Raw genomic sequence first — 25683 nt, forward strand, 5'->3', positions numbered from 1 at the left:
ACAGAGTAACCCAGGAGAAGGGTGACAAAAAGTTAGACATTACCATGTAGGACAAATCTAAGGTTAGCACCTGGCCAGTTTCCAAAAGGACTGTCAGGACTGGGATATCCTCTCCAGTTGGGTGTAATCGTGAAAACAGACACCTCAAAAGCACATTTCTTTTTAAAGACCTTTTCAAATGCAAAGCTCAGGAAAATCTAAGTCCCACAACCAACCCACCATACCCTATTCATTAGACACTCCGAAACAAGGGAGGCCCTACGTTTTTTCTGGTCCAATTACCTGCACTCTGTGGACTGCGCAAAGTAATATTACCACGTACGAAAGTGGTTCCATTCTAAGCTATAGTGAATTAGTTGCTTACAGTTGCAGAATAGAGCAAAAGGCACTGCTGGTATCCGGTTTGGTTTACACCAGTGGAAATAGTGGCAACCCTAACAATAATAATCACTACAATCATACTTCCAATAGTCTTCGCATTGGTGGGACTGTTCCGATTTGTGGACACTGAAAGGGGTGCGATTTACAAGTAAATGTGTGGTTTTATGTGGGCGTGGTTGGTCAGATCTGGACAGATTACGTTCAGGGATTATTTTCTCCCAAATTTTCCTTTTAATGTGTCAAGATATGACTTAAATCAGTGGTTCCCAAACTTTCTCAGTTCGAAGCACCCTTAGGGTCACAATAATCTTTCCAAGGCACCCCTAAGCCAAAATAATTACCGGGTAGTCCCGTTTTTTAAGTAGTTGGGTCAAAATGACGCAAGATGTATTTAGGCCCCTTCACCATCACATTGTGCCCCTTCAGCATATCACTGCGCCCCTTCACCATATTACTCTGCCCCAACAATAATAATCACTACAATCATACTTCCAATAGTCTTCGCATTGGTGGGACTGTTCCGATTTGTGGACACTGAAAGGGGTGCGATTTACAAGTAAATGTGTGGTTTTATGTGGGCGTGGTTGGTCAGATCTGGACAGATTACGTTCAGGGATTATTTTCTCCCAAATTTTCCTTTTAATGTGTCAAGATATGACTTAAATCAGTGGTTTCCAAACTTTCTCAGTTCGAAGCACCCTTAGGGTCACAATAATCTTTCCAAGGCACCCCTAAGCCAAAATAATTACCGGGTAGTCCCGTTTTTTAAGTAGTTGGGTCAAAATGACGCAAGATGTATTTAGGCCCCTTCACCATCACATTGTGCCCCTTCACCATATTACTCTGCCCCCTCTTCGCCATCTCACACTCTGTCCCCCTCCTTCAGCGTCTCTCTCTGTGGCCCCCTCCAGCGGGTGTCTCTCTCTGTGGCCCCCTCCAGCGGGTGTCTCTCTCTGTGGCCCCCTCCAGCGGGTGTCTCTCTCTGTGGCCCCCTCCAGCGGGTGTCTCTCTCTGTGGCCCCCTCCAGCGGGTGTCTCTCTCTGTGGCCCCCTCCAGCGGGTGTCTCTCTCTGTGGCCCCCTCCAGCGGGTGTCTCTCTCTGTGGCCCCCTCCAGCGGGTGTCTCTCTCTGTGGCCCCCTCCAGCGGGTGTCTCTCTCTGTGGCCCCCTCCAGCGGGTGTCTCTCTCTGTGGCCCCCTCCAGCGGGTGTCTCTCTCTGTGGCCCCCTCCAGCGGGTGTCTCTCTCTGTGGCCCCCTCCAGCGGGTGTCTCTCTCTGTGGCCCCCTCCAGCGGGTGTCTCTCTCTGTGGCCCCCTCCAGCGGGTGTCTCTCTCTGTGGCCCCCTCCAGCGGGTGTCTCTCTCTGTGGCCCCCTCCAGCGGGTGTCTCTCTCTGTGGCCCCCTCCAGCGGGTGTCTCTCTCTGTGGCCCCCTCCAGCGGGTGTCTCTCTCTGTGGCCCCCTCCAGCGGGTGTCTCTCTCTGTGGCCCCCTCCAGCGGGTGTCTCTCTCTGTGGCCCCCTTCAGCGAGTGTCTCTCTCTGTGGCCCCCTTCACTTTCTTTACTTACCTTCTTTCCCGACGTCCTCAATGCTGCTGCTCCTCACTGAGGCTGACGGACGTGATGACGTCACGCCCGGCAGTCAGTGAGGAAAAGGATCCGGCGCTGGATGATGGGTAGGTTTTTTTTTTTGTTTTGTTTTTTCTTCTTTTTTTTGCTAGGGCAATCGCGGCACCCCTGTGACAGCGCCGCGGCACCCCAGGGAGCTGCGGCGCACACTTTGGGAACCGCTGACTTAAGTGCTCTTTATAGAAGTCAATGCTTTTAATCATGCAATATAATTAAATTGTCAAATAAGATGAAGGCAGTAACAAAAAAAAGTAAGCAGCTTTGTTCTATAACCGTCAACTAATGCATTCTGAGTACTCTATGTACAAACGTCAGACTTCTGTAGGACATATTATGTTTTTTTACAGCATCGTGGAAAAAGTTATTTTATACACTACATGCCCAAAAGTATGTGGACTTCCACACATCACATCCATATGTGCTTGTCCAACATCTCATTCCAGAACCACGGACATTAATATGGAGTTAAATCATATAATCAAATATGTTTGACTTCATAAAGAACTATATTCATAAAGCTAAGCAATTTAATATGGCTGTGTTGAGTTTCACGCTATACAGGAAATACAGCTAGCAAACACATGAACAGAACCAATAAACATGCAGCATAACAAATACCAACGCAGCATGAAGAATGTTACAAAAGTGGTTATCGGGTGCAGCAGACAGGTCATGGAAAAGGTCCTTGGCCTTAGAAGACAGTAAGTCATTCCAAAACTGTCAGTTTCTGTAAAATGAGGTGGATGGAAGTCAGTTTGCAGAGTGTTAGTTACAGAAGAAAAAGTGAACTAAGCTCCCATCTACAATTCATCCCACTAGTTAATAAGGACAGTTAAGAGATAGGGTGGCAGCCTTTAGACCGCCGATTAGTACGCCCTCAGCTGAAGGAGGGGCGAAACACACTTTGATTTATTTTTTAATGTTTAGGTTTTGAAGCACAGGAATGACTTCTGCCTGCCATAGCAGCAGCCTGTCCATTAAGTGGATGTATGCTCATTCTGTTCTACACTTGGAGACCAAGTACAGTAACATCTGGTAAATGTACAATTTTACCTCTCTGGGGAAAATAAATAAACAAACAAACTTCAGTGCACTGAAATGTACAATGACAGTACAGAGGCGCCATTATCTGCTAAAAAAGGGACTGGTAAACCTTAAGGCTTTCTATAGCACCAGTGGCAGAACTACCATAGGTGCAGCAGGTGTGGTGCCCCGGGGCCCATGGAGATAATGGGCCCTGCTGCATGGGGCACTAGCGAGCTATGGGCCCCGGTTCCCTCCTCCCTGCACCAGGGCCCACAGCTCGCTAGTTACGCCTCTGTATAACGCAAATACTTCTTATATAACAATAGTTTGCGATGTTAGCGGTTGGCAGAGGCCTTTACCCATAAGGCTTTCCACTTGGCTAGCTTCTTTACGGACAGCACAATGTTCAAAGCAAAAGCCATATTGGCATCCCAGACGTAGCACCAGCTCTAGCCAGGAAACTTCCTTGGGGCTCTGCCAACGGTTACACAATGTTTGCTGGGGACAACAATGCATATGACAGTCATCTGAAGGGTCTACAGCCTGTTTTCACCCCTCAGAAGTCCTTAGCAGTAGAAACAGAACAGTCTTCCAGACATACTCAGTAGCACTGTGTCGGAGGTTTGCAGAGAAACTCTATACCGTATGGGGAGCCAGGCTGGAACTTTTTATTTGAATTGCTCAACTCCTAAGTAGAATATTTGCTTGTACAGTATGTAAAGGTCTGTAGATTACCTTAATAATGATTCTTCTGGCTAGCTATATTTGTGAACTATAAATAAAATATAATAAAATGAGATGAATAGAAAATGTTAGAAGTACAAGAATTTGAGGGTTCCGATATGTGACGACTGAGGAATAAGGCCATGTACATTAGCCTACAGTGATAGGAGGAGAAAAGAAATTGCAGAGATTGTAGAATTCTGTTAGTTAAGAATGTATTAATCCCAGCAACCAGTATACATGCATCTGGACTGTAAATACAACCAGCCGCTGGGGACTTGTACAATGTGAATTACTCGCAATGCTACTCAGTATCCCATTAACTTAATATAGACCAATATTCATTTGCCTGGGCTTCATTTATTGTCCTTGTGCATTTATACAGCAACTGTGTAATGAAAGATTTGTTTATTATATTCTCTCTCTGTTAGTCCTGTTCAGAAATATATACTTAAATGTTACATACCTTAATGATGCAAGATGCCGTCATATTGGATCAAACAGCATTGTTGGCTTAGCGTCCTTTTAATCAGTGGCTTCAGTGACGTAAGTCATTGTTAACATGGCTCACCCTTTCACATGTACCATACATGTCAATGGCTGGGAGGGTGTGGAACAAGTCTTTACTTTCGGAAAGACATTATGAAAATAAACTGGGTGTGCTTGATGCAATAACTAGATCCTTGAGCACAGCTATTGCTGGCTATGGTTTTGGCTTCAAATAAATAAAATGATATCTAAAACAGCAGATTTTAAAAACCCGGTTTGCAATCAGCAGACAGGAAAACGGTGTTGACCGAACTGTTGCGCAGCAAGTACAGCCAAAGCAACACCAACAGGTGAATTACATTATGGTAATTGATCAAACAACATAGCCGGAATTAAAACAGCCTATCATGCAGTTATAGATCCAATTGGACGCAAATTGCAGAGTATATAAGCCCAAAACCACTGTGATCAATGCCTCACTCAGGACAGACAACAAATCTTTTTGGTAGATGCCCATATCTGACCATCTGTGCAGTATCGCCCGAATGCACCAATAGTGCCCTCCATTTATTGTCAAATCTGACATAGTTCCTGCCACTAGTTTGGACAGAGGCCTATGTATAGGCACCCTTACATGACAGCTGGTTTACAAAAACCTCACTCTTAATGCACACACAGCGTGTCAATGTTGGCAAGCAAGGCCGGCTGCATTTACCAATATGCCGGATTTGATTAGACTATCAGGAACATTTCTGGGCTACAGAATGTGGTATAGGACCTAATTACTTGATATTGCAGTGTATGTAGCCACTTAGAGGGAGAAAAGCATGAATCATCATCATTATCTATCTATTTATATAGCGAAACTAATTCCGCAGCACTGTACAGAGAACTCACTCACATCAGTCCCTGCCCCATTGGAGCTTACAATCTAAATCCCCTAACTTACACAGACCAAGAGAGACTAAGGGCAATTTAACAGCAGCCAATTAACTTATGAGCATGTTTGTGGAGTGTGGGAGGAGACCCACGCAAACACGGGGAGAACATACAAACTACACACAGATAAGGCCATGAAAGAATCCCCCACAGATCCCAGTGGTCACATATATACAGCTCCACCCCACCACTGTATCCTAATTGCGAATTCAATGGCAGCCGTCACACCCTTATTCATTCTGCAAGTTCAGAACCCAGTGATGATTGGTGTATGAAGCCGACGGGGAGAGGGTTGCTGTAATAAGTATTGTTAATTTGGATTATACCAAGTTAATTTGAAGCAGTATTAAATTAAAAACAATTTTATTGCCATCCTGGTAGATGCACTAGTTCACTACCAGGGAGTCCCTTATTTCAGGCTTTTTAATAGGTAACCCCTCACTATTAACCATGGTTTCTTGTAAAGTGGAACCGTTATAATGAAGCCAAACTAATAAAACACTAGAGTACACATGCCTGAGCCATTTACAGCCATTGCACAGATTTATTCCAAGATGCTTGTGTTGGCATCATCATTGAGCGTTAATAATTGGGGAAAGTAGTATACACAGAGTCATGTGTATAATAATGACAAACCTGCACAGTGTCAATAGTGCAACAATAGTGGGAACATTAAAACATAAGGAACAGAACACCGTGCTGTGTGAGGAGATGAAGGATTCCCAACACCTGGAACACTGCATTCAATCAGTCATAACAGAATTCGGCATGAAATACTTAGAGGGTTAATCTTTACAGCACCGTAATCACTCATGTCATCACTGTGACCATAGAAAAGGAACACTCATCCGATAATTACATTTAAACACAATATTCTCTATTTAATCCTAGCCTCTGACGAAAGCTTGTCTGTCACAAGAATGGTTTTTGCCACCTACTGCCTGCGGTTGTTATTTAAACTCACTTATTACTACAGAAGTTGATCCAACATCTAATACTGTAATAAATGCAGACTTTCCAAATTGACTTATTGCATAAAATGATTCTCACAGTCTGTTACTATAGAGTACATGTTGTCTTACATAAAGCACATAGGATGCTGGCGTAATGTTATACTGCTTAAAATTAAAAGGACATTGCGGTTTTATACGCTAGACTGCAATGTATATTTTAAGTGTAACCATCACCTACATAGTGAATGCAGCCACTTAGTGGCTGAACCAACATTAAAGAAAAAAATTATAATATCTACTTTGATATAGGTCACTTTAATTCTTTATTAAACGAGAACATTTAAAATAAGAAATGTCCAGTTTACTATTGTAGCTGCTGATTGGCTGATGCCCAACATCAGCAGGTTTGAAGTCAGTGTACATTGATGGATTCATACACAGGGGTAAGGAAAGTGATGTCACAGCAGTTTAATTGCAGACATATAAAATGCCATTAGGACACTGGCCTAAAGGTGCGTGTTCAGCTACCTAATTGTGTAATAATACCCATACTTGATTTGACTTTAACAAATAGAACATATTAGCCCTAACAGGCAACACATCAAATGGGCCTTAAATAAAGTAAATCATCATTGGGATAAACAAGACGTTGGTATATTTGGTCAGATGATGACTGCGTCCTGACCACGTATGTGTTCGACATCCATCCACCCAGGCTAATGGTGCCCCTTCTGATCCAGCCATACAGCCTGAGCTTCAATGCTTGGGTCTGTCACTTTTATCATCACATGTGTATTGATATATCTGACAGAGACTGGGCCTCTTAACTGTTGGGACAAGCGATAAGAGTGACCGGCATAAGGACACATTTATAACATACTTTTTTTTTTTTAACAACTGTAGTGAAATCGTGAAATTATTTTTCACGGTCAAGCATTATAATGTAAATTTGGGGATTAAGGGACCCTTTACTGCTGATGGTGTGTGGGACCTAACCTGCAGATATACCCCATGACTGACAAGGGCGAATCACACTCATTCTCAGCAGTGCACAGGGTTGCAAAGAGAAAGGAAATATTATATAATCACTTGGGGGTGAAGCCAGTGACACACTGCGATTATGTCACAGACTGTCTGAACTGCCCCTAGCAGGGACAAAATAGATAGCTCAAGGATAGGGGGGAGATTGGAAGAATCTCATTTTCCCTAGCTTGGCTTCTATAGAAATGGAGCTACCCTCCTTTGAAAGAGAGGCAGAGTCCCCCTCTTTCAAGCAGTAGTACCCCCAGTAGGTATACTAACTGCGATCACAGATAATAAAACCCATACACTAGAAAAGCCAATATACATACATGAGTATAAACAGTGGTACCATTTTGGGTAGCCCTTTAGCGATTCATTGAGGTACGGCAGTCAATGTTAAGTACACAATTTCCAAACTTCTATTTGGTAGATGTATGAAAAACTTTTAAAAACTACTGTACATTACAGAAATTAATGGTATATATTGAAAATGCAAAGACTTAAAAAAAAAAACAGGGTATGATTTGTGTGGGCACTGCACAGAAAAATTACCAACATTACCACAACTCCTAAATGTCCAATTTTGGTTAGATGGTCCCAATTTTATGGATCTGTCCCACCCTTCTAACCATAGGTTCCTATGTCCCTTCAGTGGCAAAGTTGGGAGGTATGACCTGTCCTCCGCAGCAGTGGTGAACATATCCCATGTGCACCTTCCAGTAGTGTGCGCAGAGAGTTAGTGGCGGGGATGGGGAGGCTTTAGCGCTCCAGAAACACTAGGCCCACCCACTGTGACGTGGCCACGTCCCCTTTTGGCGTGTGTCCATTTACTGAATATACTGTGTGCTTTGTTTAACTCTTTCATGCAAGCAGGATTCACAGGTTCTCTGCACCTGCTACCCTACTACTTAAGGGTGGCTAACAATATTATGCTGGCTGTGCTCAAGTGACAGTAGCTTAGCACTTTCAGTGCCTGCTGTGTGATGGAAAATAGAAGTACAAATGCCAAGATCATACAGTTAGAATACAAGGCAGCACAGAGCTCCCAGGTGATATCAGTCACCACATTTTATACAGTTGTCAGACTGATAATTACGGTTTAGGGTTGACAAGAGATAATGAGCACTGACCACTGCCTACTGTGTAGCTTCTGAAGATCATTTGGAAGCCACATTTTATTGGCTGAAAAGATGAAAATGAAACCACTAAAGAATAGAGCACACTATGTTACCTAGATCCGTCTCCTTATATTCTATGGACAAATTACACACAAACCAAACTGCTTTGCAAAATACATTTTTAAATCAATCATATTTTATGAAATGTAAACTACTGCACAGCTTAAAGGCTATTGTGTGTGCTGTCAGTCACCTGGCATTGAAGGGGTTAACAAAAACGAAAATTTCCACATTCCCACAGTCAAGGCCTCCGGAAAAAGATTGCCATGGTGCGGAAAACAGCCGGTAGCATCCGTTCTTCAACGGATGCGTGGGGCGAGCAGTAAACAGTGCTCAGCCTCCCACTGCAGACTCACACAAAAGGATCAGCGCCGACAAGACAGTCTGTGGGTGTCATGTTTTAAACAAAAAAAAAAAGAAGAAAAAAAAAAAAAGGCACAATTTTCTTTTTCTTTTTACAAACAAAATGTATTTTTATATATGGTATATGGTATATACACAATAGTATGTTTCAGAATGTCATTTGAAATCCATCTTTCTGGGAGAAGACTTCTGTGAGTGCTCCGTCTCTTAGATGGCTTGTATTTCTATCTCATCGCTTAAGCTTGTTCTTGAGAAGAGGATCATCTGATCTCCGAGTCACAACTTTACCTCCAAGCACATGATGAGAACAGGGAAGAAAAACGGGGACCGTTCGCCACGGCGGTTGCGTGACACTTTACAGGAAATTGTAAATCATTAATAGCATCTTGATGAAAAAGAGGGAAGGATAGAAGAAGAGCAACATTGTTATTATCTTTTAGTTATGAGGGGCCACAAAAGGTACCGCAGCGCCGTATATCTGTCATGGGGAAAAACAGAACACAGCATAGAGGGCAGTACAAAAGCCATGTGCGATAAATACAAACTCAGCCGAGAACAGGTGCACAGGGCAAACAGGTAAAGGTGAGTTCCAGAACAAAGAGAAAATGGGAAAGGGACGGAGGGAGGTGGGGAGTGAACTAAAGGGAGCAGACCCTGTGCCCAGCAGTGTGGTCGCCACTAACAGCATCAGGGCAGTGATGGAGTAGCAAAGGCAAGTGAGGAGAGGAGAGCAAGAGGCAGGAGTGAAGTGTCGAGGTGGAGAAAAAAGGCCGAAGGCAAATGTAAACAGAAGGAAGAGGACACGAGCATAAGAAGGACCTGTTCAAGGGAGCTTGCAATCTAGATGGGAGGGGGGATTAGGTGAGGGGATTAGTACTCTGAAGAGAGAGATGAACAATGGTAAGTAGGATCGGAGAAAGAATGAGGGGAAGGTATAGTACAGTTAGTGAAGTATCGTGAAGAGGATGGCATGGGAGAGGTTAGACAGAGGAAGGGTAGGCGGCTTCCCTGAACAGATGGTTTTTACAGAAGCGTTTGAAGATTTGCAGGCTAGGGGATAGCCTGATAGAACGAGGGTGATCATTCCAGAGAAGAGGGCCAGCACTGGAAAGTCCTTGAATGCGGGAGTGAGATGTGGTATTTAGATGGGAGGTGAGACAGCAATCGTTGGTTGACCGTAGAGGGCGAGACAGAGTATGACTGGAGATGATGTTAGAGAGGTAAGGAGATTGCAGTAATCAAGGTGGGAGATGATCAGAGAGTGAAAGAGTTTTGGAGGCATCAATGGAGAGATAAGGTCTGATCCGGGTTATATTGCGTCAGGAAGCAGCATAATTGGGCGAGGAATTGTATATGGGGCATAAAGGAGTGGGAGGAGTTGAGGGTGACACCCAGGCATCAAACTTGGTGAGAAGAGGAGGTGTTGGTAGCGCCAATAGTGATGGAGAGGATGGGAAAGGAGAAGACTATAAAGTTCAGATTTGGCCATATTGAGCTTGAGGAAATGTTGGGACATGCAGGAGGAAATAGCAGAGAGGCAGCAGGACCCCTTAGTGAAGAGGGAAGGGGAGAGGACAGGAGAAGAGAGGCAGATTTGGGTGGCATCGGAATAGAGGTGGTACTTGAGGCCGAAGAAACTGATACGATTGCTCTTTTCTTTGTATATACTCTTCACTGGGTAGAGGATCAAGGATGGAGCACTGAAGGACTCCTATGGGGAGTGGGGAAGATGCAGTGAAGGAGCCAGAGGAAGAGACAGAGAAGGAGCAGTTAGAGAGATAGGAAGTAAACCAATAGAGGACAGTGTTAGAAAAGCCCATGAAGCAGGAGAGGGTGATTGACTGTATAGAAGGCTGCAGATGGGTCCAAGAAGATGAGAAGAGAGTGGAGGCCTCTTGATTTTGCAGATAAAAGATCATTAGTGACTTTAGCTAGGGCAGTTTCTGTGAAGTCGAGGTGGCAGAAACCAGAATGGAGAGAATTGAGTAGAGAGTTGTCGGAGAGGTAACTAGTGAGATGGCTGTAGACTAACCTTTCCAGCAATTTAGAGGTGAAAGGGATGAGAGAGATGGGGCAGTAATTGGACAGGGTGGCGGGATCAAGATTTATATATTTTTTAAAAGAATGGGAGAGGCTAGAAGCAGGCTATAGGTGAGAGGATGGGATCAAGGGGGGGGGGGGGGAGTAGAAGGGGGAAAGGACAAAAGTAGAGAACTGACTTCCTCATCTGAGGTGGGGCGAAAGGAGAACATAGGATGAAAAGTTGGAGGGCAACAAGGAAGGGGGGGGGGGAGGCGAAGAGCAAAGTTCTGATAGCATCAATTTTGGTGGAGAAGAATGTAGTGAATTCAGAGGCTGAAATGGAGGGTGGAAAGGAATGAGGGGGAGGGGAAGTAAGGAATTGAAAGTGGTGCAGAGGCGAAGGAGGTTGGCTGACTGATATTTACTGTAAGAAGACACATGTCCCTCATTATTTCCCAGAGTGATTGTAAAAAAAAAAAAAGTTGGTTGTATGAACTTTGTTTCCTATAAGGGCATTTTACGGCAATGTTAAATGGTAACTCAGATTAAAAACGAAATGTTCTCCCTTAGTCTTTACAGATAGTTATTATTACATAAGCAACTGTGGCACCAATCCTTTGCTACATATGCTGATTAGCAAAGACCGTAATGTGAAAGAGCACAACTCAGGCCCTCCACATTATGCGTTACATGTGATAGTGCAGCATAGTACTATAACAAACTTTAATATAGTGCACTATCACCTAAAGCACATAATACTGATTACATTACACATTTATTATAGATAGATATGTTGCAACAAACAAACATTCTAAAATATATAAGATCCCATTGAGATTCCAACTTTAAATTTGGACAATCTTAAAACATCAAGGAATAACCACAATTTCTGAAAACATTTTAAGTCAATGCTTTTTTTAAATGTTTCCAAAATTCTGAAACAAATACCTTGAAGTCTTAACTTATTCAAAACCTTACTCAAATTAAAGCCTATTAAATTCTCAACAAAATATGTATTTATTTTTAGGAAATATCTCAATCCTAGCCTGGGAAATATATTTTTTTTCTATATATTCATGCAAGGCAAAAGTTGTGGATTTTTGAAAATGTAAACCCTTATAAATCAAAAACCACTTTGATGGCCCATTAACTATATTAAGTGAAATTAAAATTGGGAAACATAAAGGTAAAAAAAGAAATTGAAAATTGCGTCAGTTGATGTGAGATGACCGTTGAGCAATTTAAGCAGCTTCGTAGTAATCCAGCAACCAAGGGACATTAAGGCTGCCATCCTTCCTTATCCCAGGTCAGCACCTTTTGTATAATGCAATTATGGATCCTTAAATTTAACTGAATTGATTGATTAGTTGGTACAAACTCAGGAGGAGGAGAATGTCATCTGTTACCATAGTGTGAAAACAGGAGTCATCTGTACATAATGCAATTTTGAAGTCCTCAGAGCCCAGTTTAATATGTCAAATGTATAGACTCACTTTTTAGAGGCTATAGACAAAGCAAAAAGGAAGGGAAGAAAGGACAATGTTGTCTTGTGTCATTTTTGCTGAAAAATTCTCCAGGAACGAAACCAAATGCTCATACCCAGCTGTGGGATCCAGAGAGAGACAGAGAAGGCGATAATGGCATAGTATCGGAGGTGGAAATCTAAGTTGCCCAAGGACCAGAAGCATGTATCTCCAATCAACCCGATGGAAGGCTTTTACTGCATCAACACCTAGGGGTATATTTACTTAACTTGGGGTGTGAAAAAGTGGAGATGTTGCCTTGAGCAACCAATCCGATTCTAGCTGTCATTTTGTAGAATGTACTAAATAAATGCTAACTAGAATATTTTCAAACCAGCAGTTTAGTAAATATACCCCCTAGTAGCATTAAAAGAATAATTTTCACTCTAGTGTGATTATAGATTCTACTAATGCGGTCAGTAAACCTGTGAAGTGAATTAAAGTCACTTTGGTCCAGGTGAATACACGATGGGGATAAGATTTAGTTACGATAATAATATCCAAATGTATCATTTATTGATTTAAAAACTGGTGGTGGAAACTTTACCCGCTTGTGGTATGACCATAATGTCGGCTCAGAGCACATGGGAGGATATCCTTCTGACATGCAGGTGTTACCATAACTACAAGATGGGGGACCAGGGGAATGCACTGTAGTAATCTCTGAAATGTCATAGTCATGAGAATTTAAGAGGTGCTAGACAGAAATTGAAACCGTGACGAGAGTGCTTTATTTGTATATCACAACTCTAAATTACAGTGTAAAAATAAAGCTGTCCAGTCGTATTCTGTATGCAAAAGTAGCCAGTATATTCCCTGCATGAAAAAAAAAACGTGTTTGTACCCCTCGCATCGCTAAAAGGTACAGGTGCAAATTTATATCCTTTGATTGGATTTGCTCCTAGCTCTAAATGTAACAGGGGGGGGTGGGGGGGGGGGGGGGGGGGGGGGGGAGTGCTGTCCGAATAGGAGAGAAAAGGAAGGGGGTGATGTGAAGACATAACAAGTAGAGGAGGGAAATCTGAGCGGAAACATCCTTACACATGAGGCTAGGAATGAGAAAGCATTACACACTCAAATGGTGCATTCCCCAAGGACGAAGTGTATTATTTAGTGTAAACGGTTTGCAACTTGATCAATTGCCGGTTTGGTATTTCTTCCAGCAACTACTACACAAGGAGGGGCTACCAATATAAGTAGATGGCAAGAGGACTGCCTAACTACATTGCAACAACTGTAAGGGCATATATTAATAATTACAGCTCCTAATATGACAAATCCACTTGATTTATTGTTGGTCCATTCAAAGACTCTGTAGCACCCATCCCTGACATGTAGTAGAACTACCAGGTAGCAAACAAGAGTATATTAGTCTGTGTAGGTGCAGCTGAATTTAGAGATCAGTAATGAAGATTCTACTGAAACTAAGTAGAATTATCCCAAATGAACTAAGTTGTATTTGATTCTATCCACATTGTGGGCTGCACTGACTGTACCCTCCTTTCGTGGGGTTTATACAAGCATGTATATAAAATATATGTATATTAACTTACTGATCTTGCATCACTATAACTACAGAATGTCACACTGCATAATAAGAGGACTCTCTAAATCAGGTCTGGTCAACCTGTGGCTCTCCAAATGCTATCTACTGGTAAAGCATTCTGGGGCTTGTAGTTTCACTTGTTGGCCTGGCCTACTATAAATAGTAATAATCAGGATACAACAAACCAGGGAAATCTATAATACAGAAATGGGTAGAGCAAAAAATAATGCATAAAACTTGATGCTGGGTCAACATTGAGATGGAACAAACTATCCCTTTTTAAAAAAATGCAGTTATTTAATAAGTATAAATTCAGTTAAATTACCAAAAGCCCAGATGCAGCAGCCTAGTATCACATATGACAGAACAAAAAGGTAATGCAGTTGTTTCTAACAAATGTCCAAGCAGGTTAACTAAAAAAAAATGGGTATCCAGAGGTATAGGAGCTCCAATAATTGAACAACAGATTTAGTGAACATATGCACAACATTGTAATCGTGGTCCACTTTGGGTGCAGGAAATAGATAAATGCTGAAAAATATCTTTGAAAGGACATGCTTGGAGGACAAGGAGGCTTCAAAAAAAAAAAATTCCTTTGATCCATGAGTTCTCAAAAAGAGGTCTATCTGCTGTTGTGGTCAATGATAAATTGGAACTTAAAGCCCCACCACTACCAGAACAGATGACATCAGCGACCGAATGACGAGATCTTCTTCTAGCCAGTGTGTAAGGGAAAATATCAGATTGAACAAGAAATAGTGATTACTGATAAGTGAAATGATCCTCCGGTTTGAGTTTACAGAGGTTGGCCTCCTTAGATCTGTAGCAGTGCAGACAATGGATATTGTTATGGGGGTGCAGAGTGAGGCAGAGGCCTTTGCAAAACTTGGTGGGTGTGGTCAAATTCAAATATGTAGGTCTCCATTCCGGGAGAATAAATTGGAACAATGTTATTATGTACTCTTCTCATTAGAAACTATCAGAATTTTCTTGGTCGAAAAACTAAGTAAATCTGCCAGCATAGTTCAGAGATATAATTTTGCATCTCCCAATATATGCTTTACATCAGGTCTGGCCAAATTGCAGCTCTACAGCTGTTGTGAAACTGCAAGCTCCAGCATGCTTTGCCAATAAATAGTCAGCCTATAGCTGGCAGGGCATGCTGGGACTTGTAGTTTCACATTACCTGGAGAGCCACAGGTTGGCCAGGCCTGGCCTACATGTTTGACACAAATCCCAAGTATAGCAATTTTACCCAACAGTTAGTCCGCAGATCTTTTACAAGAGGACTTCTATGTTAGAAGAGAGATCTTTAAGGTCTTTATTTTAGAGATGGTGTCGACACTCAGAGTTAAGCCTTCCTCTTCACAGGTGTGAAGAGGAAGGCTCAACTTCATATGTGTCATGATGCAGGCATCATGACACATTTGAAGAAGTCCATAACTGAATAGTAAAAGCTGTGTTTTCATTATATGTGGAGAGGTCATTAAATGGGGTAGAGGGTCTACTGTCAGGCAAGTATAAAAAATCTCATTTAAATATGGATACAGCCATGATCAAAGCGTTGTACGTTCAGCACAGACCAGAAAGCTCTGGTCAAGCTTCCCACTCCCACCGTCACCCGTCTCTGTAGCACAGTCACTGCCTTCAGTGCGCCATAACTCTTCACATACATTTCAAATACCCAACAGGGAATTCAAATTTGACAGTCAAATCAGGCAGCAGATGGGTTGGGTTAAAGGCTGTAAATATGGTATCTGAAGATACACTACAGAAAAATGTGAAAATCTGAAGAGTGACTCTCTACTAGAACAGCTAGGTAAGGTTTGTTTATTTTTAATGAAAAGTTATCATTAGTGTCTGCTTATGTAAAACATAAAAGTTGCTTAAGTATGGTTTTCTATAGATATAAAAGAATAATTATAATGCATAACAGTAGAACGCATAGCAGTAAGGTTAGAGGAAACATCCTACCCTTTGTTGAGTCACCATCGGCATAATGTTACCTGGACATCTCTCTTTCCATCCAAAGAGATCTCTAAAACGAAACAAAAATGAGTGTTAAAAAAAGTAACGCACACATTCATTTACATACACACTGACTGTATGCTTTCCCTACTCTGAAGTACACTCCTACCCTCGGAGAGTTCACACTCTAATTTGTAGATATTTCTCTGAAGTCTCAGCTGTCTGCATTTACAAAGTGTATGAAGCAGGTTAGACCATGACTGCATTGGGCAGTGAGGTCTACTCACCAGTTTGTTAGCCAAAGGTTATCTCATACTTCCCGCTGCTGCTCTGATCTCATAATGTGATCTAGTGCTTCTCTGCAAACGTTAAGTGTCACAGACAGTACCTGGCTGTCACTTCTAGCACTGTGCTGGACCTCAGCATTTACATACTGTCCTCTATCGCCTCTTAGCATCTGTCCTATAGAATGAACTTTGAGCTGCTTAATACAAACTTCTTAAATTTTCCTCTAAGATATTTTTGAATCCTCTATGTAGCAGCATCTATGTTTAATCCGGTAATCACATTACCACTTGCGTCATCTATTTTACAGGAATGTGTGTCTACTGGCTTACAGATATCCTATGAGTGGGGCTAAAAATCAGAAGGAAAAATGACAACTTGTTGACTTTCAATAATGATTCAGCTGACTCATTTTGCAACTACAGTAATTCAATAGAACAAGCAAGATAAATTGAATTAAAACAAGTTGACAAATAATACATTTAATGTACAAATATCAAAATGCCCTGAAAAAGTATTCTTTTTCTAGCTTTAAACATTGTAAGGGGAAAACCCCACTTTTGGGGGTGGGTTACATAAACCTTCGCTCCCCTGACGAGTAGAACATCAAGGGTCCGTCTACCGTTAGACCCACCATTATAGAATGACAGCCCCCTGCTGAATAGCCTTTCGTAAAAAATTCTGAACATACAAATGTTTTTCAGTCTCTATCAACGTTTATTTCATTAACAGAACAGGTTTCACTCGGTGGTGGAATTAAACAGCCAGTAAACATAGTGGGGGAAGTCGCGTAGCCATGTTGGTGTGGAGTGCTCAGAAGGGCCCTGCTGAGGAGAGCTCCACTGGTCACTAGAGAACACATAGCAGATGGAGACTATCAGCCCCCCCCGCCGCAGTAACCATTAATGTGTAGTACACTCTGAGCTGGATGGTCAAATTCTCAGTCATTAGTAGTGGACTAATGCCCCAAAATCAGCCAATCAGCTTTGCCAGCTATATTAGTTAGCCCAGTGGTTCCCACACTGTGTGCCTAGGCTCCCTGGGGCGCCTCAGCGATCTCACAGGGGTGCCTTGGCCAGGGCCAGTGGTAAGCAAGGTGGGGGACTACTTGGTAATTAGTTTGGCTTAGGGGTGCCTTGAAAAAATTATGGAAACCCTAAGGGTGCCTTGAACTGAAAAAGTTTGGGATCCACTGAGTTGGCCTATAATAAAAAACTAGTTTGCAGCAATTCTAGTGTTATGTGTTTCATTGAATATGCTTATTTTTATTGGACTACATTAAATAATGTTTAAAGATAAACACATGCTTGTGTTTCAAACACTGGTAAAATGTCAGAGCAGCTCTGTTCACTGAAAATATTATACCTTAGTGTTTTTGTCAAACTCATATCCCAAGTTACTAACACTCTTGTACATTTCTCTGTTTGTTTTCCCCTCCTTTGTCTGTATACATAGATTATAATTAAAAATAAATAAAAAGCAGTTGGAGACACCACCACCACAGCTTTTAGCGAGCAAACATTGAGGCTATAGAACCGATTTATATTATAATATACACATCTTTCACATGTGTGAGCACAGATCTCTCATGAGCAAACAATAGTTGGGGTTTGTTCCACTCTGAGAGAACCTTCTATCATAGGCTCCCCTGAAGTTGTTCTGGATACTGTTGCTTTTCATGTGTGCTTTTACAATCTTCAGATAATTGTCAGCATACCACTGATCTAGTCCCACAAGCAGAAGCGGTCATATTGTATACATCCGAGTGGTATTAAGAAGACATAACATGTGACGTACTGTGTAAACAGGAAAACATAGTTTATATAAATGTTCAGTTCTACAGCCTCAACTTTTGCTCGCTAAAGCTGTGGTGGTGTCTCTTCAACTGCTTTTTATTTATTTTTAATTATAATTTATGTATAAAGACAAAGGAGGGGAAAAAAAACATAAAAATGTACAAGTCTGTCAGTAACTTGGGATATGAGAGGTTGACAGATGCGATCACAAACATTTTCCCAAAGTACAATAAAATTACCTCAGCATTGCAGATTTTTTGTTGATAACTAAAAAAATATTATGGACAACTTCAAAATAAGAGTTGTATCAAAAAACAAATGTACTATAAACAGGTATACTGACAGTGTCCTTAACCTGGGATATGTGGGTGCTTGAACTGCTTTAGGGGATCAATCTATATATTCATTGTATTAGAATAACTTACTTGAGTAGGTTAAAGCTGGCCACAGTTGGAGCTAATGTCAGGCAATTTGGTCTGTTTAATAAGGCTGTCCAGACATAGCTACGTGTGTAATCCCGAATAAAACCGGATTGCCGATCAAAACCGGTTTATGGCTGGTTAGATTTTGGCACTTGGACAATGACTACAATCATTCTGCAAATATAACCTATTATACCTACAAACACTCTCACTATGGAGTGTCAACCACAGAGAGGTTTCTATATATGACCAGCTCCAGCAAACCCAATAATCTCCAGTATGAACAGAGTAATGTGAATAAATTATTTACTAGAGAGTACATAGTAGACAGCTATTTTGTTTTTGGACAGAGGTTACATCTGCAGAATAGACCTTTAGGTTCCCCATAAAAATATTTAATCAGCTGCCAACTATTATTATAAACTGGTGGTAACACAGCCAAAAATTTCTGCTATGCAAGAAGTATTCACTGCAGAAATAAAACAATGAAACGAGTAGAAATACTAATTTAAATAGCTATTTTTGGCGATCTGACGACATGGTGATTTGCAAATCGCCAGTGAAGTGACTGGATGGTAGTAAGTGCCTTTATGTTTTCTAACTGCACATAATCAAAGTTCAACTGATTTTGAACAAGTTCATTACAAATATAATCTGTATAAGTTTGCAGGTAAAATGTCCACCAGACTTTTAGGGAGTGCAGTTTTCCAGTGCTGTGCTCCTGGGGATGAAGGAAACAACACACTAACAAAAGCAAAGTAAAGAGACATATATGGTAGGTTAAGTTTTTAGAGCACATGAATAGAGGCCACGGTTTATGGTGCGTTGGTCTTGCAATTGCCGAAGCATACATCAGGAGACGGACAAAAAATGTACAAATGTCCCTAAACAAGCACCTTCCACTTGTTCTACACCAGGCGGCACAGGAAAAATGTCTTAATAGCATCATTAAGCCGCAGACACTACTTCTGATCATTGAATATTGCACCACAAATCACGCCATTAATCAGCACCCACTTCTGGCATAATGTACAACCCTTTGAGCAGATACAATGGAGTGTGTACAGACAGTATCATAAATACATGTACACTTTACTACTGCAAAGGCTCTTATTTAAAAATAAGGAGAAGATAACTGTTTCTGTTAATAAACAGAACTTAAAATTATATCCTTCCACTGTTTATTGAGTTTTTCAGTGAAGTATTAAAATAGATAGAGCAGTATTAAGGGATTAGAATAGAAAATGTTTTAGTGTTTAAAAATAGGTCATAGTCTGTGATCCTTCGATTATCATATGTGATATAAAACAGCAAATACTGGGTACACACTTAGTAACTGTTCAATCACTCTACTGAAATGTACCTTATTATAGTCTTAAGAAAGTATCACCACTCAGTTTGTAATATGTATACTAATGGTTTAAGAAGATTAGTACACTACATAAAACAAATAAATGTTTAATTCTATCCTTTATTGTTAATCCCTGTTAGGGTGCTGGCTACAACAATATGTATTCAATCACTAAGCAGTGTACAATAGAACATCCTGTATCACCATTTAGGTGTTACAGGTGTTAATTCAATATAATGTCCTAAGAATGTATTAGAATATAGATGAGTGGTAGTTGTTCTTACAGACACCTGATTCTTTAGCAGAGTAGTAGGTAAACTACCAGGTCATTCAGACGTTATACACACCTGTATTGTGTGTGTGGATTGCTGACTCACGCCCGAGTCACACATAATACCGGAGGGAATATAATCTCTAACAGTTTACCTGTTTCTCTTCAGGTGTCTACAGAAGAGTGGTTGTTTTTCTTACATTCTAACACATTCTTAGGACATTCTATCGAAAGAACAGCTATTTAAGAAGCCACTAAGTGACCCCACCCCATAATGGCCCCAAACAGACCAAGGCTTCAGCTATGAACACGAAGATTACTAATAGTACACTAAAGACACTTTAAATATACCACAAAAACATCCATCTTAATGGGGTATATTTCTCTGGCATTAGTTTATCGCATGAATGCAGTGAACAACAGAGCACAATAAACGATCCTAAAATATTCATGACATTACTCGGACTATGTCCACAATTAATGTGAAGGATATCATACCTGCATAATAAACAGATAAATCCTGATTGAGTATTATTCCAGAGAGAATTAGTGAAGCTAGATATGATGAAACACTGTGCGTCATTTATATGTCAAAACGTCCATAGCATGAAAAATGTTCACAATTTCATTAAAACTACTTCCTTAGTCAATGTGAAGGAATTTTACCTCATAAACAAGCTCTGGGAGAATAGGAAATACAGTAATATATACATTATATATCTATCTTGAAGGTAATATTAAGAGACATTCTGTAACTCAGATACTACCGGTCTCCTCATAACATCCGCATGTATAAGCACAGAATATGACTAAATGGTGATTCGGGATGTTATATTCCACACTGCTTAGAGAGATTTATTATATATTGTTGTAGCAATTACCCTAACGGAGATTAACAATAAATGATACAATTAAATGTTTCTGTATCATATGTAGTATAATAATCTACTGAAACCATTAGTATATGTAACATTAAGAACTGAGTGGTGATACCTTCTTAACCGACTATAATAAGCTACGATTCAGTACAGCAATGAACAGTTACTAAGTGTGTACCTATATTTGCTGCTTTATATCAGACATAAAATAATTGAAGAACTACACAGACAACAACCTATTTTTAAACACTAAAATATATATAGTTACTTAATGCTTCTATCTATTTTAATACTCGAAAAACTCAATAAAAAAGGAAGGATACAATTTTAAAGAAATATTCAAAGTTACATTTTAACATAATATTCCTTTTGTGAATCCTAACGCAATGATGCTTTTTCTCAACTAAAACATTTAATGACCTGTGTCATAATTATAGGACCTTCCCTAAGAGACAAAATGAAATATTTAACAAAACATCTTTACAAGCTAAGATTAGGCTAAAGTATAATAAAATGTAAATAAAATCTAGTGCAGATATTTTTTTCCTTTCCCCCTCCCCTTCTTCCCTCTTATTTGAGAATTAGTTCTTATTTAGCAATGATCGCAAACCGACAGATCATTGCAAGTTAAACTATTAAAACTACTATAATTCAGCAAAATTTCAGTCACTACAGAGTTACTGTCAGTTAAATGGATTCAGATAGCCAAATTCTGAGAACTTATATGCAACAAAACTTGGAAGACACTGAAAAGAAACAAAAGTGTACTTAACGCTTACACACAGTGGGGGCGGGGTAGTAGTAATGTTAGCTTCTGAAATAGGCCTATCTAAGAGATGAGAGTACCACCATTTTATTCAAGCTCACATAAAGACACATTACTTCCAAGATAATTTTCCATTATCTGCATTATGCCTTAAGGGCTTGTTCACACCCTATTTGTGTGCTTTCCAGCCGCTGACTGAAGCCTGGAAACACGTTAAAAATAGAATGAATGGCTTATAATTGGCTTGTTCCTACCATTGCATTCTGAAGTTTAACGCAGCATTCAGCATTCTAGAATGTGGCATGATCTTATGTTCACGCGTGCTACTAGTACAATACATTATATATGATAACAATACAATGCATCAAATGCACACAGCAAACGTGTTAAAAACTGATCTAATGTGCACATCCCAGAGCACAGGTAAACAAGCAAGGGATTTGCAGATCACATATTTATAACCAAACATAAAAATTCCTCACATTTTTGCCGTGCATTAGATATGACATCTGCATTACTAAAGAAAACCTGAATTGAACAGTTATGCTGGTGCACCTTTCACCTACAAGAGACGTATATAACTACATTCCACCTGTATTTACCCTCCATGAGAACTCGTTTGTACAAAGATCAGTCACAACATTAAAACCACCTGCCTAATATTGTGTAGGTCCCCTTTGTGCCGCCAAGAGAGCTCTGACCCATCGAGGCATGGACTCTACAAGACCTCTGAAGGCGTCCTGTGGTATTTGGCACCAAGACATTAGCAGCAGCTCCTTTAAGTCCTCTAAGTTGTGAGGGGAGGCCTCCATGGCTCGGACTTCTTTTTGCAGCATATCCCACAGATGTTTGATCTGATTGAGATCTGCGGCGTTTGGAGGCCAATCAACACTTTCAACCGATTGTCAAGTTCCTAAAACCATTAATGAACAATTTTTGCTGTGTGGCAGGGTGCATTATCCAGCTGAAAGTGGCCGCTGCCATCAGGGAATACCATTGAACTGAATGGGGTGTACTTGTTCTACAACAATGTTTAGGTAGGTGATAAATGTTACAGTAACATCCACATAAATGTCAGAACCCAAGGTTTCCCAGCATAACAATGCCCAGAGCATCACACTGCCTCCGCCAGCTTGCCTTCTTCCCATACTGCATCCTTGTGCCATCTCTTCCCTCAGAAAACGACACACCAGCCATCCACGTAATGTAAAAGAAAACGTGATTCATCAGACTAGGCCACCTTCTTCCATTACTCTATGGTCCAGTTCTTGTACTCACGTGCCCATTGTAGGCACTTTTGGAGGTGTACAGAGGTCAGCAAAGGCACTCCGACTGGTTTGTGGCTTCACAACGCCATATGCACTGTGTGTTCTGACACCCTTCTATCACAGCCAGCATTAACTTTTCCAGCAATTTGTGCCACAGTAGCTCTTCTTTGGGATTGGACCAGATATGATAGCTTTCGCTCCCCAAGCACATCAATGAGCCTTGGGCGCACATGACCCTGTCGCCAGTTGTCCCTCCATGGACCACTTTTGGTAGGTACTCACCACTGGATACCGGGCACACCCCACAAGACCTGCCGTTTTGGAGATGCTCTAACCCAGTCGTCTAGCCATCACAATTTAGCCTGTGCCAAAATCACTCAGATCCTTTCGCTTGCCCATTTTTTTCTGCTTCCAACACAGCAACTTTAAGAATCGACTTGCTGCCTAATATATATCCCACCCCTTGACAGATGCCATTGTAACAAAATAATCAATGTTATTCACTTCCCTTGTTAGCGGTTATAATGCTGTGGCTGATCAGTGTATATACATAGACAGGTTAAAATCAAGACACAGGTCTATAGAGATCAACCTAAAGAAACACCACACAAACATCAGTGGAGCACAGAGCCAGAGTTCCTACACTCACTAATTAGGTCAAGGACATGGACAACATACATCTATTAGTGTTGCCCAAATGCATAACACTCTTTCCAACATCCATGTCAAAATGGCCCTGTCTTCTTTGTGCACTGAGAAGGTGACATATCTTTGTCAGATCGGTCAGTGTAGGATGTCACAGCTACAAATCTGTGTATACATACAACAAAAAGTTACATATACACATTATGAACCAATACATATTACACACATACGACATAAATATATGTAAAAAAAACACTATGAAGGTTTCCATCATGAAATTATAATTGTCAGTTAAAATAAAACACTCACATTAAGACTACACTAAGTATAAAGGAAACAAATTAAATGAATAAAAAAAAAAAGCATGTTGCCATTACAGACACTCACTGACCTTGTAAATTCTATATACAAGCATAAAACATTTTCAGTGTAACAAATACGAATGTGCTCTAAACCACCTAAAGTTTTTCAGATAAAAAATAAAGAACGCAACATAAGGATTTTTGTTGCTTTTCTTAGACCAAGAAAACAATATTATTGAACCACAAGTAGTGTTACATTAACTTACTAAAAAGTGTTAATATTTACTGGCTGAGGAAATACATCTGTACACAATAACTGAGGATTAAGTACACCAATATGTGAAATGAAACAGAAATTGCACAACTGGTGAGAACAAATTTAATTGGTCTATCTATGTCAATGGCTATGTCAGAGCAATTAGATGAATAAGTAAACATTTCTCCCAGACAAAGCAGCCAGACGCACATAAATAAAACGTGTGCCACCCAGAGCCTTACTGCTTTTTGTGGGGTTTTTTCCCCAAAATGAGCCAATGTTACAATTATCCACCAGAGGTAATAACTGACTACTGGAGTTTCATTACCTGTTTCATACACCGTTACATGTATTTTATTTTGTTGCCTTATGACTATGTGGCAGTGGCATTGTTTCACCAGTCTATGTCCATCTAAGCCTGCATCTGTCATACTGCAGCAGTGCCACTTCTACATGCCCTACAGCACCCTCAAGGTGCCCTGCAAGCACCCTCCATCTCCCCTGGTTAAGCCGACAGCAGCCACCCCAAGGATCTTGGCACACTCCAGGCCTACACTTGGGCACACTATGCCACCCTCCAGCCGTGCCCCTCCACCCCCCTTACAGTTCAGTCCTCATCCCGATTCCATAACAACAGTATTTGACTTGTACGTCCCCGCTGACATTCCAGACACTGGCTGGTGCCCACCACCAGGGTGCCCGGCTTCCTAACACCCGCACATTACCTGCCATCACCGGCACTCAATGCCGACACGGTCCAGCGGCCCGCAGCCCCGGCTTTGTCTGCCAGCCCCCGTGAGACGGAGCGGCGGCTGTAAGCAAAGGATGGAGGCGGATCCTATGTTATCACTCTGCAACATACTCCGTACAGCGACACTGACAGTTCAGGGCAAGGCGTCACTACGCAGGACGCCGACTACTGGCATGAAGCTGGAAGTCGTGACCTGTGCTGCCCTCATCTGCTGTCTTCCTGATCAGTGAAATCCATGTTCACTTCAGCACCACACAGACAGCAGTCCTTGTGCATGTCATTTGTCCATATTAGACAGCAGTCCTTGTGCATGTCTTGTGTCCATATTAGACAGCAGTCCTTGTGCATGTCATGTGTCCATATTAGACAGCAGTCCTTGTGCATGTCATGTGTACATATTAGACAGCAGTCCTTGTGCATGTCATGTGTCCATATTAGACAGCAGTCCTTGTACATGTCTTGTGTCCATATTAGACAGCAGTCCTTGTGCATGTCTTGTGTCCATATTAGACAGCAGTCCTTGTGCATGTCATGTATCCATATAGACAGCAGTCCTTGTGCATGTCACGTGTCCATATTAGACAGCAGTCCTTGTGCATGTCTTGTGTCCATATTAGACAGCAGTCCTTGTACATGTCTTGTGTCCATATATTGGACAGCAGTCCTTGTGCATGTCTTGTGTCCATATTAGACAGCAGTCCTTGTGCATGTCTTGTGTCCATATTAGACAGCCGTCCTTGCGCATGTCTTGTATCCATATTAGACAGCCGTCCTTGTGCATGTCATGTATCCATATTAGACAGCCGTCCTTGTGCATGTCATGTATCCATATTAGACAGCCGTCCTTGGTCTGTTGTTTGTGTTTTGTTCCTAAAAATGTAATTGTTTTAACATATTGACGCCTAAACTTCCCTTATGCTGGACTATAGTCTTTAG

At 41.2% G+C, this 25683-nt stretch overlaps 1 protein-coding gene across 2 annotated transcripts in view; it reads right to left on the bottom strand.

The window, feature by feature from the left end:
• Positions 1-24855, bottom strand: part of SLC23A2 (solute carrier family 23 member 2) — an 82835-nt gene extending 57980 nt beyond the window's left edge. The window contains exons 1-2 of one of the 2 annotated variants that reach the window (XM_075207384.1): positions 24722-24855; positions 15795-15826 (exon numbers count right to left, since the gene is read on the bottom strand). The gene's annotated coding sequence lies outside the window, so the exon portion shown is untranslated. Of the gene's footprint in view, positions 1-15762; positions 15827-24721 lie in introns of both variants that reach the window. The other variant, XM_075207383.1, reaches the window with a different exon arrangement.
• Positions 24856-25683: the final 828 nt, after the last annotated feature.

Source organism: Mixophyes fleayi, chromosome 4 (assembly GCF_038048845.1).
Source record: "Mixophyes fleayi isolate aMixFle1 chromosome 4, aMixFle1.hap1, whole genome shotgun sequence".
Taxonomy (NCBI): domain Eukaryota; kingdom Metazoa; phylum Chordata; class Amphibia; order Anura; family Limnodynastidae; genus Mixophyes; species Mixophyes fleayi.